We start from the raw sequence: 5562 nt of genomic DNA, 5'->3' as shown, positions 1-5562 counted from the left end.
TCATACAACACAAGTCTAAAACTGTTGTATGATAAATTGCAACCTAGTATCACACAACTGGTATAACCATGATGTTGTGCAATGTAGTACATATTTGGACCCAAATTTGTGTCAACCTAGGCGGGAAATCTGCCACTCTTTTTTTAATCATTCACACAACAAAATATTCCTGCCAGTGTTGTGCAATCACCTTCTTAATGAAAACATCAAAATTTTTATGGCCTTATACAACGTATGGTTCTTAATCATGTTGTGTGATTGACTTTCCATCATCACACAACACTTTTTTTTTTTTCGTTGTGTAAAAAGTGTTGTATATTAAGGTTATTGGCCTAGTGATATCCCAAATGGTTCAAATGCAATATCATTTGGATTATTTGGGAATGGATAATAGATTTTTATGTTAAAGGATAATTTAATGATCTTTAAGGGAATTAAGTGAATGCCTTAGGCGCTCGATTGATTAAGTTAATGACGTCAAGTTACTTATTGGTTTAATTTTATTATAAAGGACTCGTGCGTGTGCATTTGAAATTGAATGAAGTATCGAAAGTCGGAAACGAAGCTAAGTTTGGGCGAGCACTCCAATTCCAGGTAGGGTGAGTTGTCCCTTCCTTGTTAGAGGCTTTTTGATATATGTGGAATGTTATTCTAAGATACTATGTTGCCTGCAAGAACGTTTTTGGTTGTTCATTAGTAGATGCCTCGTGATACATGTGTTTTCAGAACTGATAATTGGTAATTGTGAAAACCGAGGCTAGACTTTCATGTTGAGATACTGTACCCTTGTATGTTTATACTTGTGACCTGAAAGTGAATGGGACCCAGACGCGTAGATTCCTAGGGATCCCATGGTGTCGATAACCGTGAACCTCCGGAGGGGGCCGTGCTCCTATGTTTGTCGAGGAAGAGTGAGTACAGATAGTGAACCAGTCATAGGAGACTCAGGGCCAGGAAATGGACACTTTCGCTGCTTGTAGTCACAAAGACTACAGGGTAGTTGGCCGGTTCTCTAATGATGACGAACCAGGTTGGTCACCGATTTGTTTGAGTTTAGCCAGCAGGTAAGTATCTCGAAGCTCCAAATTGTGTGAAGCATACTGCATATGCTTTATAAAAGAAATAAATGTTTGTGGTTGCCTCTTTTTAAAGTATTTTCGATAATCGTGCACAATATTATGTAGTAAATATTTTCAATTATTATTATCTTGCAAACCTAGCATGGTTGGGTCGGCCCCTACTGGGCATGCGAGGACGAAAGCTCACCCCTACAATAGTGTGCAGGTTTTGAGCATGTGGTCGGGAAGCGTACTTGGGAGGCACATGGTCCGGCTTGGCGCACTTCTCTTTGACTCTGTTAAAATGAGGTTTTGGCCCCTTGTTGGGTCTTGAAATCACTTGTTTGGTTACTTTTTATTTATTTATTTATTTCCTACTCGTTTACAAAATCTCAGGAGACCCGTAACCTTGGGGCGCGTCTCCCATGCTTGTAGTTACTTAGTGATTTGTTTTATCTTCTAAGTTGGGCTCCGATAGCAAGCCCAAAACTCATAGCCCACTTTAAATTCCGCTTTTGGAAAATGTGTTGTTCGGTTGCTAGAGTGATTTGTCCAAGAAAGTGTTTTGTAAACCAACAGTTTGGACCCAAAAAGGCCTTGCGATTTCGGGTTGATGAGTTATCGGGATGTCATTCATGACATGTCGGTTTCTCATTGCCTCGGGGTCGCGCCGCTGTGGGACCCCCCTCTCGGGTCACCACATGGATCTTGGAATGAGTGAAGTTATAACCCAAACCCAAGTAGACTTAATTTTGGGCCGCGGATATCGGCCCGCTATGTTAAATCCCCTACAGGGATCTTGCCAAAATAACTTTTGGGCTCAAACATGCCCACCAGGCCCCGAGATCAGGCCCTTGAAAATGTAACTGATCGAAAGGGGACTTAAACAACACGCCTTATGACAGAAACAAGGCCATTAATGAAGGTTTGCGTCTATTCGCTTGCTAAAACGTCTTTTCGTTGCATCGTTTCCCTCACAAAATCTCCTATTTAAACTTAGTCGCCGCCAGTTCAGACCTGTCACATCAAAAATCCTCCAATCTCTTAACCCCAGACAAATCCTTTTCTTTCTATACCAACTTCTTCACAGAAACCCATAAATGGCTCCACTCAAGAAGGTCATCATCGATCAAGTAGAGGAAATCAACGAGGAGGCTGCTCACACATGGGGAATAGGCATCGGTGCGCGCTGCTTTATCCACACCACCGTCCAGAGACCTCTGCTACTCAGACTCCCTAATTTCCATGCCGGACTGGGTCCTTCCCCGCGAGATTCCCTTCTAGAAGATGCCCTCCCCCTCTACGGTCCACCCATCCGTCGACCCATTCCAGTCCTCCAAAGGACCTTTGGAGATTTTAATAGTTGGGGTGCGCATCTGCACAGAGCCAAAATAGGGTTTTAGCACACCATTAGCGCGGTTGAGCTCGCCTGGTATCGAGAAGCTCGAGCACGAGATCTGGCTGGCTGGAACACGGCGGGTATTACCCCCACCATCGATTTATGTTTTCGCCTTCCACGCGGTGGCAATTGCTCACCGCTGGCCTCCATTCTCTACTTCTAGAACACCGCCGGCAATACTTTTGACTTCTGATTTGGCCAGATGAGCATCACATTGACTGGCCACAACACCTACAGCGGCTCCTACACACGGTGGCTGGCCCATTATCGCAAGGAGCACAATGAGACCTGTGGTATTGCTTTCCTAGAATACTGGTTCTGCAAATTCATTTTCTGTACTTCTTCTAACAAACCCACTAGTCCTTGGACTTTCCTGGCCACGGCCCTCTACAAAGGCAGTCATGTAGGCCTCGGCCAACCTGTACTAGGCGCGTTCTACCGCACTCTATACCAGGCCACGATGCATCCTTTCGAGACTGGCATTTCTGGCCTCTTTTGGATCCTAGACTTTTGGATTCAAATTTATTTCCCACACTTCCGCCGACAGGACATTCCATCTCTTCCTCTGGCTGATGAGCTTCTAGGTCAATGGCTCTACCGCGAGGCAAGGTACACATCTCCACCTTATTCTAAATGTTTCTCATACTTGTACCTCCTGGACGAGATGCCATACTTAGACTTGGTACTTAGTAGAAGATTCCCGCCCCCACTTGAACATGGGTTCCTTCTTGGGGACCCTGACTACAACGATCGCGCACGCTTGGCCTTTCGCCGTGTGATCTCCTGCTCAGATATCAGGCTCACCACTGATGACATCAGCTACAAGCTTTATGCCCCTAATCACTTTGCTCGCCAACTCGGGCTGGCCCAGTTAGTGCCATTCCCTCTCTATGATGCTTGGAACTACAATACTTCCTGGTGCAGAATTGGCCCCACAACTGGACCTCCACCAGCCCAAAGCATGCTCGCACTGGTCGACCTCCCTAACTGGGCCAACGAAATCATCCCCGTCGACGGGGCCGCTGAGGATTATAACCACTGGTGGTTAGAAGTTTCTGTTAATTGCTAGAAGCAACGGGATGACGAGCTCTTCATGACCCTCTTCCAAGACTTGAGGTATCCTTATGAGACTAATGTCGAATTGCTTGCTCATTTCCTTGAGGATGAAGCACAATCTTCGTGACCTGTGCAAGCTCCGCATCCTATCGACCCCCTCAACCTGGGATCATAATCCTCTAGCCATCTCAAGAGGTAATGTCCTTCGCATGTTCTTCACTTCATTTCTTTTACTTTTACTCCCTTAATTCATATCTTATTTTAGCGGAGAAGTTTGCCGCCTTCCGGCAGTCAAGCGGTTGATGCTCCTCCGGCCACCGGTCAGGTCGCAAAACAAAAGGCTATAGCGACAGAACATGAAGTCGAAGATTCTTCTGATGATGAAGACCCACAGACGGTAAAGAATCCTTTATAGATCTTATTACCTTGATGCTCTCTTTCAAAATTTAATCTGATTCCCTTACCCTTAATAGATCTTCATTGCTCCGGCTCGCAAGCGCAATCACTCTAACCCCCGGACTGACCCCTGGGCAGAAGATGAACCAATCGCTGATTGACTAGTATTATATGATTATGTAAAGCAACAAACTTATTGTTCCCTTTCGGTTCCCATCCTATAACGCTCCTCTTTTGCAGGTTGGTCATTGATCTACAGGCCCTTCAAGGCAAAGTAGGGAAGGACCGTCCAACTCCGGCGGTGAAGCACCCTCCACGCAAGCTCAAATGCCACAAGACTCTGCCAGCTCTCCACATCCTATCAATGTCAGCTCTGGTGCCAGTGCAGATTTTAGATGACAGTTCGCCTGAGGCTGATGAAAGAATGCCACCTATTGACACCCCCCGCGAGCAACCAACTGCGACACACATCCTGGAAAAAGTAGCACCTGATTCGGTTCCAGACACTACCGAGGTTTCTCAAGAACAAATGGCAACAGAAACTCCCATTCTTCTCAGTGCTTTAGGAACTCCCTACGAGCCAATTATAGAAGAGGTACTTCCTCTCGAAGCAACCACTGCTCTAACCTATTCTACCTTGATTCCTTTTTATATTATGATTATGATATCCCTTTTCAGGGTCAGGGCTCTGTTCGCGCCGCAGAAGTGGCTATTGCCTTCGAGGAGATGACCGACGAGCATCCCGCTGAATAAGAAGCTGTAGGCGAAGCGGGAAACGAACCTGCCCCTCAAGTAATCGATGAAGGGGAAGAAGCAAACCCTGAGCCTGTGCCGAAGGCAGTTCCTGCCGCAGAGCCTCTTGAGGCTCCTATCGTTGTTCCCATTCCTACCAAACTAGAACGGCTGGCCCGCGTGCTTGAAGTGATTCCACCTGGAGTTGTAGATGATGCTAGAGAAGGCCTTTGCCGTCTCCTGGGCCCTGAAATTCTGACGCCCGGCGCGCCCGCGAGAGCTTTAGAGTACCTTCGAGTACTTCTCCGCGAAGGTGCCATCACTGAAGCCCAGTTCCACGATATAGACAAGTTGTTAGAGGATCTCCCTAGGTGGCCTAATGAGAAAACTGCCGCGACGGCGCAGGCCAAGCAGACCCAGACACATTATCAGGCCATTACCCAACAGATGGACTCTTTACGCGACTTCCTGGGTGAGCGGGCCTCTCTTATCAGGGAGCTGAAGCCCACGAAGAATCACCTTTAGTCCTAGATTCAGGATCTTCAGGCCCAACTAACTGCTGTGAGGGCCAGGCTTGCCCATGAGGAACCTCAGATGGAGCAACCCTTAGCCGCTTCTGAGACGTTGTCTCAAAACTTGGCCCAGGCTCGGAGAGCAGCCCAACAGGCCGAACAAGCCGCTGCTGACGCTGGCTTTCGTCTAGATGAACATTTCCTCCGCTAAACTTATGTCGGCCGAGGGCTTTAGGTCTCTAGTGTTAGGCCCATTATTTTTGTAATATGAACAAAATTAATATTAATATTATTAATTATTTAGCCCACTTTGCTGGCCCAAATTTCTCCTTTATTTTCATAGGCAACAAAATGTTCAACTTTGCCTTAACTGCACATTAAACAGTTTCAAAAAGATAATCTCGAAATG

The sequence above is a fragment of the Rosa chinensis genome, chromosome 3, assembly GCF_002994745.2.
Source record: "Rosa chinensis cultivar Old Blush chromosome 3, RchiOBHm-V2, whole genome shotgun sequence".
NCBI classification, from domain to species: domain Eukaryota; kingdom Viridiplantae; phylum Streptophyta; class Magnoliopsida; order Rosales; family Rosaceae; genus Rosa; species Rosa chinensis.
Note: the sequence above shows the minus strand (reverse complement) of the source record.